This window comes from Drosophila navojoa, chromosome 2, assembly GCF_054131105.1.
Source record: "Drosophila navojoa isolate 15081-1374.11 chromosome 2, UAZ_NAV_1.0, whole genome shotgun sequence".
NCBI lineage: Eukaryota > Metazoa > Arthropoda > Insecta > Diptera > Drosophilidae > Drosophila > Drosophila navojoa.
The window spans coordinates 23,552,824-23,566,231 of NC_142890.1; the positions used below are offsets into that span (position 1 = coordinate 23,552,824).

At 41.4% G+C, this 13,408-nt stretch overlaps 1 long non-coding RNA gene across 4 annotated transcripts in view; it reads right to left on the reverse strand.

Annotated features, from left to right (window-relative positions):
• Positions 1-13,408, reverse strand: part of LOC108659860 (uncharacterized) — a 49,564-nt gene that overhangs the window by 2,704 nt on the left and 33,452 nt on the right. Inside the window, exons 3-4 of one of the 4 annotated variants that reach the window (XR_016196160.1) lie at positions 11,996-12,033; positions 11,495-11,772 (exon numbers count right to left, since the gene is read on the reverse strand). This is a non-coding gene — a long non-coding RNA (uncharacterized LOC108659860). Of the gene's footprint in view, positions 1-11,494; positions 11,780-11,876; positions 11,902-11,995; positions 12,034-13,408 lie in introns of those variants that run through there. The other 3 variants (XR_016196162.1, XR_016196161.1, XR_003980228.2) reach the window with 3 other exon arrangements.

Genomic DNA, 13,408 nt, shown 5'->3' on the forward strand with positions numbered 1-13,408 from the left:
TGTAAGCGGCGCTTTTCAAAACTTGTGCTGCTTATCAAGCAGCTTGTTGTTGTTGCTGTGATTGTTGTTATTGCAGATGCAAGAGGCGATTGGCGCGCCGGCACGCAAATAACCAACGCACGCCCAGTTTGAGTTGGCAGTCGAAGTTCCTGCAAGTGCAAATCTCTCTGAGTCATAGGCTGAGGTGCACAGCCCACAGACAAAAGCCTCATTACGCTTGCTCTCAGTCCCAGTCCGATCTGGATCGGGATCTGGATCTGGGCTCGTTTCAGTTTCTGCGTTGGCGTCCAGCACTCCTCTCTAAGTGATTGCAGGAGCAGGCCCCAGACAGACAGACCAACCACCAACCACCATCATCCTGAGCCTCGTCTTCAGCTATTTGCGTAAATTATTGTCAAATGCCCGGGCATGGTAAATCATAGATGTCAGACGGCTGATAGCCATCTCCTGAATTGGTTTTTACGCCGATTAAATTGTTTTTTTCTGGTAGTGAAATCAAAAGTTTCGTTGACCCACAAATTCACATGGGGTCTGCTCGAAATTTATTATTATTATTATATTTATTTTTTTCTTTTCGCCATGGCCTATTAAAATATAATACTTGCGAGTAGCCTGTGCCAGATTTTTGCAGATTTGTGCATCGGCTGCGCAGGCGCTGAGACAAAGCCCGAGAATATCGGAGCCAACTTTCTTATTAAGAATTATATATATGCGACCATAATGAAAAGCCATAAAAAATGATACTTATATGAGTGCAGCTACCCCTCGCACTCATTCGCCGCGGATGCACTTCGATTCCCAGTCGCAGCGAATTTGACCCAGAATCGGCAATATGGCAGTTGAAGTAATGCGGAAGTTCTTCTTACTGCTCCACAGCGGCCTGGTGGCGGAGTTATCTTTCGTTGCGTATAAATATATTTAATGACTCAATTTGTAATGAAAAATGCGCTGGGGTCTTAAGCCATCTTGTTTGCTCAGCGCCTGCATTTGGCACTCGTAAGCTCCACTTGCAGAGTTTGCCATAATTTTGCCTTAATTGCGGCGAGCTGAACTGAACTGAACCGAACCGAACCGAACTGGGACTCGCATGAATATTGACTCTCTGTTGGTCGTTTATACAAAGAATTTGCATTTCCACTTAATTTTACATAAATTGTGCAATTTAAGGCATCCAGTTGCATGCCCTCTTTTGTTCTTTGGGCTAAGGACTTCAGAGTCTACGAGACGTGAGACTAATTCTGTTGATCTACAGACGTTGAAATCACATGCTAAGATCCAAAACAGGTTCAAAACTCAATGTGGTCTGGCCTTTGTTTGCTTTAATCGTATACAATTTTTATTTGTCATACAACAAAATTCCCTTAATTGCGAATTGTGTTTGCTAACACGAGAGACAGAGAAAGACAGAGAGAGAGAGAGAGCGAAAACTCCAAGAGCCAGTTATGGCGACATTCTTTTCAGCTATTTTGACTGCTTTTATTTTTTTTTATGGCCAGAGCAAATGGCGAAAATAAAAACAGCAACGTGTCAATAGGCCACAGTGCATAAATTTTACTAATTAACATTTATTGTTTGCTGATAGTACAACAACAACAACACAGCAACAACTACAACAATTGACACAATATCGCCTAGCTATAAAATAGCATTCAATTTGCTTGCCATAAACTTTTATGATTTTGCGATTTCGATTTTGCTATTGAAAAATGGAACTCGTTGAAACTGACCCTGACAAATAATTTACAAAATATTTCAATAGCAACATATTTTGTGGAATAAAAAGCTTTTGTGTGCTGATAAGGAATACGTACGTACATATGTACATAATAAATAATGTTAAATATATATATATATGTGGGCAATTTATTTGATAGATGTTAGTATAGCATTAGTTGGAGGAACTATTAAATAGTATTAGATTCGAAAAGAGTGAAATAGAGCCGAGAAGGTTTGCGAAGACGATTCAATGACAGCTGCATAGGTTAGTTTTCTCGTGTTGTGAAATGCGAGTAAGGAACGAGGTATAAGAAGGCAGATAGAGATAGAGAGAGCGAGAGAGCTAGAAAAGAGGCGCAGCTATAAACCAAAAGCTGGGTCGGCACGCTCAGAGAAAAAAGATAAGACAAAAGTGTGTGTATAAATAAGCATAATAAATCAAAATAATAATATAAAATAATAAATATAAAATGGCCTCTAAATTGTCTACTGGGAATGTGCCAGAATAAACCCCATTGCATTAATAATATTATTCCTTTAATTATATAAGTTGAAGAAGATGCAGATGCTTGAAAATGGGCTTTTAAAGGGGCAAAAGTGGAAGCTGGAAAGAGGAACTCAGATGACCGTGCTCAACTAGCAAACTCTAGCTTTAAGTTACTGCAGGATAACTCAAGGTACGAGATGAAAGACAGCTTAAGAATGAGCAGGTTTTTTAGTCGATAAGTAGCAATACAGTTCGAAAACCCGTCCAAAGTGAGAATATGACTGACAACACATAGAGCATTCTAAACTACCTCAACGAAGTCAAATAAATAAATAAAATTGTGATTATTATTATAATTAAATAATAATAAAACATAAGTAAAATTATTAATTTTATTATTTTTATTATTAATCATTATTATTTTATTATCATCATTATTTATTATTGAGCTTATTAGTATTAGTAGATAATTTAGCTGAACTTCCAGGCTTAACTCTATCAAAGGCTGTTTACAACTTACAATTCCGATAGTTCTCAGTGTTATCCCATTCCAAGAAACAACTAATCATAATAATGAAGTACATTATTTAAACATCTAAAACTATAAAAACAAAACTAAAGAATTGTGCCCCGGAATTAGTTCAGCACATGGAATGTATAGCTGTGGCACTCGTTGATAAGAGACATGGACCATGCTCGACGTAATCAGCGCCCAATCATGCACCAGCAGCTCCAGCAGATGGATGCTGGCGACTGGTAATTAACCCAGTGCATTGTTGACCGTTTGTGCTCTATACAGACACAAAATGTTTTATAGTGCACACACAATTTAAAGTTATTTAGAGGCGGAGAGACGCCAGACGACCAAATTGATATGATGCAAATGCAGTGCGTCTTGTCTGCGTCTTTGTCTTTGTAGTGGTTATTATTATTATTATTGCTGCTGCTATTGTTGTTGTTGTTGTTGGTGCTGTAAACAAACTAATTAAAAGTGACACTGACAGCTGATGACAATTTACGCAGCTGCTGCTTCAAAGGGATACTGTGAGCTAAGCTCCATTGCGTTGAGTTTCTCCGCAAGAATTTCTGAAGTCTGGAGCAAAATGTGCCACAGACTCTCGCTTGGCCTGCCCTATGCCACATAATAAATGTCGCTGCATTGCGTTTGTTCAATTGAAATGTTGCACGCGTAATTGCGAAAAACTTCAGCTGCGCTTCAAAGCAGCAATAACAATCAACCAAGAAGCAACAGCAGCAACAGCAGACGACGCATTCAAATAGAAATGCAATTTAAAAGACGATCATTTAAATTAGCCACAACAGCGCGCTGCATACAAATTGATGATTGCCTCTGGTAAATGAGGCATTGGCAACATGTTGCCAACAGCTGTTGCAGCTGCCGCCAATGTTGCTGGCAACACATGTTGCACACGTTGAATCTAGCCAAGACTGCGTCTCGTCTCGTCTCTCATTGGCATGCATACCCCTCGATGCTGCATTTGTCATAGGGTATACACATGTGTGTGTGCGCGGCACATGCATGTGATATGGCAACAATCTGTGCAGCGACACACCTTAGAGCGATGCAAAGCGACGACAGTCAGTCTGGCAAAACATGCGAAACGTGGGCAAATAATTATATAGAGACCCACTTGGCATTGCTGTTGTTGCTCTTGTTGTTCTTACTGTAATTGTTGTCTATTTGGTGTTGGCTTTTAGCGTAAATGCAAAAAATAAAAAATAAAACAAAACAACAACACGAGCAACGAGAGCGGCAAACAAAGCGCATGTTTAACTTGAAATTGTTACACATTTTTGTGTTGTTGTTGTTGTTGTTGCAGCAGCAACAGCAACAGCAACAGCAACCGACCAGCCAACCGACCGACCAGTGACAATCATAATTTTTCATAACTTCAACCGGTTTTTCGGCGAGCCTGACTGACGTTTATGTTGCTTGTTTTGTGCTAGCGGCAGTTTTTAGCTTTTATATGCCAACAAAATGTATCCATATACATGCATATATACTCGCACATGTGTGTGTGTGTGTGTGTGTGTGGCTGCACATGCGCACAAGTGTCGTCGGTGTTGGCGTCTGCGTTCGCATCTGACTCCGCATCTACTACAGCTACTTACATGACAAAAACAAAAACAAAAACAAAATAAAAGCCGCTAAGCGTTAACCCGCATGCGGCTCGGTGAGGGGGGCAGCCAGGCGACAGGGTTCAGGGAGCGGTGTCGTGCTCATTGCACAAAAGAATAATGTGGCATGTGCGCACGGCCTGTAATTACCTATGGGTACACGCACTCACACCTACACACACACACACGCACACACACACACAGTGGACAGGTATGTACATATATAAGTTGTATCTCGATCGCTCGTAATTAGCCGCATTTTTATGTACTTTTTGGTTGCTGCTGGTAGGCACTGAAGGCCCTCGTCTCAAGGTACGAGTTTTTTGTTATTTCATTTTGTTGGTGTTAATAAAACATGTTTGCATAATATTGTTGCTATTTGGGCTTAGGTTGCAGGGCAGCGCACATAGATAGCTTGACTGTCAAGGTGAGGCGACGGGCTGTTAGAACGGGCTGTAGAATACGTAATACCCACATGGCATTGAAATTATTGTCAAATCTCCAACAGTTGGCCATTTGGGAGAGCTCAAACAGCTGAGATTCATTCTCGATTTGAGCTTAGCTTGCAACAATTGCTCGTGGGAGTCAGAGCGTCAACGTCAACGAAATGCATACGACAGCGTAGTCTATAATTTTCAAGCATTCGGGCATTCAAGTGCCCATCATGCTGGCAGGCCAGAGCCATTTTTCTCTCGGCTGGCTTGTGAAAGGAGCAGCCGCAACAGTTTTGCCAAAATGCCGAGCAGCTTGCCCAGTGCACAGCAACAGACAACTTGGAAGCATGGAAACATGGAAAACTATTGCAGCTGCAATTACTCGCATTTCAAAATGCCAACCTTTTGAACAAAGAAAATTTTTCGTTGGTTTCTTTTTGTGCAGCACATCCAAAAGCAAGGCAAACAACAATGGCCAGCCTGGCAACATCAATCATTTCGCATTTTACATTTGCATGCAACAGACGGTAGCCCTGCCACAGCAACTGCAACAGCAGCCGCAGCAACTGCAGCGAAACGAGAAATAAGACATAAATTAGCCGCAGGGACTGTGTTAAGCTTAAATGCGGCACTTGCTGCCCTCCTCCTCCTTGGCTGGGCATTAGTGGCAGCCATGTCCATGTAGTTCCATTGTAAGCCACCCGGCAGAGAATAACCCTTAGCATTTCGAGATCCTCTGGCCATTTCATTAGCATACGGAATTGTATTTGAGGCGCAGGTCTAGGGCCATTTATGGTCAACTCACCGCATGACTCACACACTCACACACACACACACTCACACACACCCACAGTCAGCCCACCTGAGAGCCCTGCATTGTCATTTAGCTACTCGTCATAGTTGTTTTTTTTTTCTGCTTTCTGCCTTTAAGGTGTATTCCAGTCCCCCACACTCGGTTTTATGACAAGCCCCTACGATTCCATTGACCACATCCGCTACGACTGGGTGACTCACCTGGGCAAGTGGGCAGATCTACTCTCGGGCATAAAGATTTGCATTTGCCATTTGCTAAACAAAATCTCGTTTACTCTAATGGAGGTCAAGGCCTTAGAGTTCGATTCTCGAATACAGGTGTGTAGTCCGTCTAATTGAGAATGTTGCGATAACATTCCATGAAGTACTTTTTAACTTTTGTTTACCGCTTTCAGTCACTTTCATTGCAGCGCGATAGCAATGGACATAATTGCGTGTAGCTGTTGATAGGAGCCATTAGGTATTGTTAGGGTTGTTTCGTGTTGCTGATAAAGCTTGGAATTTCGTTGAACAATCGTAAGAGCTGAAGCTACTACCCGGATCTGCATGGACAGCCATCGAGTGCTGCGGAGGCAGGGAGCGCTCGCATTGAGATACTGTGTAAATAGAATGCGAGTAGAATAGCAACACTTTCATTACTCACAAGAGTTTTATCATAACAAGCCGCAACAATGTCCATTTGGGGCACAACATAGAGAAGAGCCTTTTCTTGTTATTGCTTCATTCGCGAGCCGCTGACATAACATTTCGCATGGCCATGATTTATGCAAAATCCAAATGCGTACAAACGGACAGGCTTATCTCAATGAGCTGCTGCCGATGGCCATGGGGCTGGCTGGCTAAGCACGCGGCCAGCTTTTGGCTCTGCCTCTGGCTCTGGCTTTGTCCATATGCGTGCAGCTTTGGCTATAGAGCCACAACAGCAACAACAGCAACAACAACAGCAACAACGACACAACAGCGATATTGATAGGCGCAATTAATTATACGCGCCTCACACTGACAGTAAGCGTTTTGCTTTGGTCGCACCGTTCGACGCCGCCGTAGCTGCCCTCACACCACATTGCCCCTCTTTAGCTCTTCCTCTTGGCTGCGCTCGGACGTCGCCTCGTAGCACGTATCAATGACCAAATGACATATTAGCCTTCGTCTTAGTGTAAAAAGCCGCGATAACTTTGGCAGACGCACACGCAATGTGGCCCCAAGCGAACCAACAATACTAGCGACAACAATAACAACAGCAACAACAACAACAGCAACAACAACAACAGCAACAACAACAACAGCGACAACAACAATGTCTCTAAGAACTGGGCGGTCAGCTAATCGTTTATTGAACCCGTCTGAAAAATAATGCGCATACGCAGCGTGCACCACGGCGCGTTGCATTTAACGTTTTGTGGCCGGCTTTGGTTAGCCAAGCGCTGCATTTCCAACTGTGCTGCACCGCTGGCCCGCTGCTCGCGTTGAGTGCTCCAAATTACTACCAAATGGCATCGGAACCCCATAGGGCAGCACTGATTAGCAGGCTAAATATGGGCAAGTGTGTGTGTGTTTGTGTGTGAATGTAATAAACATAAATGCATATGAGTTGAAAGCTTATGTGCACGTTTTGTTTGAAATATGAGCACCTAAGTGACTTTAACTCAGGAACAGAGATAGAAGCAGAGACACAGAGACAGGTAGAGAACGAGAGAGAGAGAGAGCGAGAGAGCGAGAGAGAGGAGGCACTGTCACTGGCGCCTTTGCAGTGCTTCCCATGAACTTTGGAGAGCAGAATGCAACTCCCACGCTATAAAGCAGCTCATTTAGTGCATTTGTCACGTCTTTGTTGTTGGTTCTGCTGCAGTTATTTACGAGCGCGAAGCGTGTTGTGTGTTTTTTTGTGGTGCTGCTTAGAATTATGATGCTTCCAGGAGCAGACAAACAAAAAATAAGAGACAAAAGACAGCAGCATGACGACAGCAACTGATATATATTTACGACTATAGATACCTACATATATCGCATTCAATTGAGTTAACGCAGTTTCCTCCTCCTGCTCGTAAGCGAATGTTTTTGCAAATTGTCAGTTACTACTGTGCAATCGAGCACAACAATGGCAGCAGCAACAATCGCTGCAGCAACAGCAACACTTATGAGCTTCTCCAGAGCCCTCTCCAACTGATTTGCTAAACAATTACGAGTACGCATACGCGCTCTGGTGCAGTGCAGCAAATAGGCTGTACAAGCACTTAAGATAAAGATCTTAATAGAATTGCAAGGCGCATTGCAATACAAATACAAATACGTAAAGAGCTTGAGGAAAAAGCGAAAATAAAAATAAAAAGAGAAGAAAATAACAATAATAAAAGCAGTGGAGCCCAGCTAGTTGCTGTTGTTGTCGGAGAGCTGAGACCTAATGATATTTATCAGCGATTTATACAATTTCCATGGGGCATCATCATATTTACAAGTTAATATTTGCGCTAACAAGATTTGCCTGGGCCGCACAATGCCAGCCACAAAGCCGGCGATCAGCCAGCCAATGGCTTGTCTCGGCCGTCTCATGCCAGGAATCCCACACAAAAGGATCGCATCTACGGCAATGGCATCTCTACGGGCGAGAGAGCGACATGAGTAGACAAGCAAAATGCTTGTTAAGGCACAAAACATGTAGATTTCATTAAAGATATCGCAACTGAGACTGAGACTGAGACTTCGACTGTGACTGCAGTTGCTGCTAAAGGGTGCAGCGGACGCAGGGCCACTTTGCATGCAGCAGCAGCAGCAGCCAGCGGATGTGGTTGGGTTTAGCTGCGCTGGTGCCATATGCCCTGTGAGCTGGCCATTTGTGATGCGTAAATGAAGTGCAAGACGTGACGCTCCAATACGAGTTCTAATGAAGGACACGACGGCGACGGCGACTGCCAGCTGTGGCCTAATAGTTGAGGTAATAAAATGGCAATTAAGTGTCTTTATGGGCAGGAGTGGGCCACGGCTCCACAGAGATCGACCGAGATCCTTTTATGCGTTGCAATAAAATACTTGTTTACCCATGTAGCAACAACTTCATACAAAGGAGCCTCGGCTTTTCAGCACACACATACATAGATAGGTGGGTATATTCTATTTAGGGCTTGTCTGCGGGCATGGCTTGTTTATGCTTATTGTACGCATAAGTTTGTGCTATTTTATAGTTTTATGGCTTACACATGTCCAACGCATTCGTAGGTGGGCAGGCGTTGCCCAGTTTACGTTTATTGATTTTAAGTGTGAGTTTATGTTGTCTCCCGGACATGCCGGACGCACGGACGCACGGACAATCTGGGGCCGATGAGTGCAGCGTGTCCATAAACATAGAATGATTCGAATGCAACGCTTCGCATCCCATTCGTTCGGCATGTCAAGTTCATAAGCAGCGCACACAATTAACATGCCCCGGCGAGCGCAGAGTGAAAAGGAGTCAAGTGGTGCCACGCTGTGCCCGGTAATGAAAGGAATCAGACGTGGGCTTTCATGCCACTTGGCCAGCATAACAAAAGCAGCGTTCAGATTAACGCAAATCAAGCAACAGGCGGGCATATTTAGACCCGTTCCACTTTTATGAGAAACAACAACAACAACGACACATTAAGTCTTTGACTCGGACTATGGAAGCAATCTAAAGGTACTTAAATGGTTCAATGTAATTAACTAATAAATAAAACCAACGAATCTAAGGCTACTAAACTGATTTCATATAATCTACAGGTACTTGCATTATTTAAAATAATTTGCTGTAATAAAATATCAATGAATCTTAGACTACTAAAGTGATTTAATATATCTTAGTAATATTAATAAAAATGTAATATAAAATATTTCATATGTGCTAATATATCAAATATAAATTTGTTATACTGGAATAAATTAAATTAAATTAAAACAAAAATATTTATTTATTATTTTTTTTTTAAATGATTGATATTTGTTTAAACAAGATAAGAACTAAGATATTTAGCATGAAAGTAAAAACTTTAATTAGGCCCATATTTAATCAATTTGCAAAAAGAAAAAAAAAAAAATTAAAAATTAAATTAAATTAAAATTTTTTAAATTAAATTAAAAAAATTTTAAAAAAATAAAATTAATTATAATACATATAAAATTATCTTAAATTTTCCTAATACTTCTAAAAAATAATTGTCTATATTTAAAACATTTATCATATTCAGCCAGTTCAGTTATGAGCATAAAGACAGTTTAAAGCAATTCGGTAATAATTGTGATAAATAAATTCGAAACACGAAATGTGTCTAAAAAGACTATTTAATTGAACTATATAATGTATTCCTCAATGCTGGAAGATATTTGTTTCAAAAATTGAGGTGGGAATAACTTTTTTTTACAAGGAAATAAATGAAGCTTATTAATTATTTGCAATTGATAGATAAACTAAACTAAGATATTTTATACAAAATTAATTAAAAAAAAAAATTATAATTTACAATTTATTGCTTTTGCCAATCTTTTCTATTTTATATTAAAGATCTTAATAAAACAAGCAGACTCAATTTCAATGATTGATAAGCATTTCTAAAACATCGCGTTTGACTCTCTCACTCTCTGCCTCTCTCTCTCTCTCTCTCTCTCTCTCTCTCTCTCTCTCGCTCCGACACGCTTTCTGACTCACTAATTTCTCTAGAAGGCAGATAAGAACTATATTCTATATGAAAGAAATTGTATACAGATACAAATCTTGCACTCTTGGCCTTTTCTAATCTCCCATAGAAAACTAATCAAATTTTCCACTGCTAATCAAATTCACTGCTTAAATATTTGAATTATTTCAAAAGGAAATAACAACAACAACAGCAGCAGCAAAATATTGCCAATAAACTGCATTGGTTTTGCCCATATATCAAGTCATTGTTTATGAGTCATAGCAGGGCATAAGCAAAAAGCCAAAGACCAACAGAATCACATCACGGGGCGTATGCGTAATTTCATGAAGCATTTCGCTGTTTGCTTTTACAGTTGTGCTGCTCGCTGGAACAGCCAGAGCTGGTTCTGATCTGCGCCGGTGACAGAAGCGCCGCAAATTCACGTCACATGGCGAGTCAGTTGGCACTTTATGGGCCGCCTTTATCTGCGCTGTCATTTATGGTTATTTAAAAGCGTTAGTTATCATTGTTGTTATGGCTCTTGTTGTCGTTGGTTGTTGTTCTCTGGCTGTTGCTGTTGCTGTTGCTCGTTTCGAGAGTTGAGCGTGCACAAAAACAAAAATACAAATAAAAAAAAAGTTGTTTTCACCTTTTACGCTTAACTCGTTTAGAAATTAATGCGAATTCGATTTTGAAATGTGTTTGTCGAGTTTTGACGATTTTGAGTCACAGCAAATTTCGCAAGAATCCGCACTGATGTGCAATGCCTGAAGATAGAGCGAAAGAGATAAGCAAAGGGGGAGAGCGAGAGGGAGACAGCATTTATGTGCACATATCGTAGCGTGTTTAGCAAACAGTTGGAGAGCAACAACAACAGCAACAGCAACAGAAGCCACAGCAACAGCAACTGTCGTCGGCATTGGCACTGCATATTTGCATAAGAATTAGAAAACCCGCGGCGCGACAACGCAAGGCACGCAGAAATCTTGTATATGGCATGGGGCGGCCATATAAAGTCGCCGGCACACCAAAATAACTCCCGTGTCTACACCTTCAATAGAAGCAGCAGCAGCAGCAGCAGCGGCAGCCGACGACACGAACAGCAACAAACTGGCCCATCAATGTTGCTAGCAGCAACAGCAACAGCAACAGAAGCAGCAGCAACAACAAGAGCAACAACAACAACACAAATGGCAACATTAGCGCAAATTTCAACGGAGCACAATTTGAATTTGATTTTGTTGTGCGACACACACACACACACACAGATGCGAAACACGTTTCTTGTATATATTTATTTCGTTTCGGTTTTTTGGGCATTTTTATATATGCATACATATATATATGTATATATGTATTGAAAGAAAACAAATAACAAAACGAGACACTCCAGAGCGTCAGACACATTACATTAGCCAGGTCTATCGCGCCTCTGGTCCGCGGTCTCGGCCTGGCCAATGACTTCGAAAACATGTGTTGATTAACATAAATGATTTCTGTCTGCCTCACAGCACGTTGTTGTTGCTCTGTGTTGCTTGTCATCTGCTGCTGCTGCCGTCTTGACTCTATGTAAAATTGTAAAATAATATATAGATATTCATATGTATATATTTAATTTGTTTGTTTTTTTTTTGGTGTCAAAATGCGAATAGCTACGTTTTGACATCAGGCCTTTGGCATCTGGCATCTGGCAAATATTTATTGATTTCATTTGGCATATTTGTTCATCTTGTTTCATTTCGTATTAAACTCTGCTAAGCAATGAAATCATTTGTGCTTACCTTTTTTGGCTGCAATTTTCATGCAAATCTATCGAGAGCTATCCAAAGCTGCAAAGAGAAAGGTAAAGTTTTGTTGGTTAAAAGTGAATAGCCCAACATTTAGATATATGATTATTTGGTATTTGTGAGATTCTACGACATTTCTTGACGAGCTTCGCTAGAAATCTGAAAATCGACGGCAATAAACTATTGATAAGCAGTTGGCTATAAATCTTGGTAGGTGTTGTCTAGTACAACGACTCGCGAAATCAGTATGCAACGCATGCTGGACAGTGTCTGTTGATGATTGGCCAGGCCAGGCTGATTGGTTATGCATTTAGGCAATGATGTATGTATGTATACGGAACAGCAGCTGGCCAGAGATGATTGCCGAATGTATCATCCAGCTTGCAGAGCAGCTAGCTAGCTCAAGTTTTAGCAATTCAATCAGATGACATTGGCTCAGTCAACGGAACCAGACGTCATTTGAAATACAAATCGCTACACGTAGCACATCAGGTTTCGCCATGGCCACCGGACTCTAGCACACTCGGACAGGCAGACAGACAGACAGTTCGCTTCTCAGTCTGTCCGCTAGTCACTTAAAGCTGTAGAATTTCTAAACTGGTTGAGCAACAACAAAAGGCCGCCGGACCGAGTGTTCGTTATACCAACTGCAAGTATAACAAATTCCAGTAGGTGCTGAACTGTTTTTACTTTCAAATGCCGCGCATATTTCACAGCTCGGTGGTGCGGTGGTGCGATGGTGCGATGGTCAATGGCCAGCAGCTCCGGATAACAATTTGCGTGTGTTAATTGAGACTAAACAGCAGCCGGTAGAGGCGAGTTGAGGTAGAGGCGGCCCTAGCGCTTTGATTAATTATGGACGGCCTGTCATAATTTACATTGCAACGAAAGTGATGGACTCGACGGACTGACAGCTGCCACTGTTAATTTGCTGTAATTGCGCTGCCTAGGCAAATGCATGCAACGGGGTGACACATGCGGCCGCATGGCATGCAAGAATTCAATTAGGCATTGAGAAATACATATGCCATATAGCTACACTATATATATATAAATGAATATATCCGTTGCACAATGTGTTCAGTTTGTCTCACAGAAAATGAAAGCTGCTTCGTTTTCCCAGTGTTATTGTAACCCAGAAAAATATTTCGGTGCGGCACTTGAGGCGTTTGGCCAAACAGTTGACAAATCATCATCAGATTTACTTTTCAAGAATTAATCCGCCAGCGCTGCGAATAACGCCAACTCATGGCCTAATCAAAAGTAAGAGTAAAGCAACTGTTAATAACCAGCCAGCGTCGAGCATCATCGTAAACAAACGCAAACACAACAAGTATAAATACAATCAACAATGAAAACAAATGATTGTGGCCTGAGCATTAACCCATATTTATTTTAGCGTGAGTG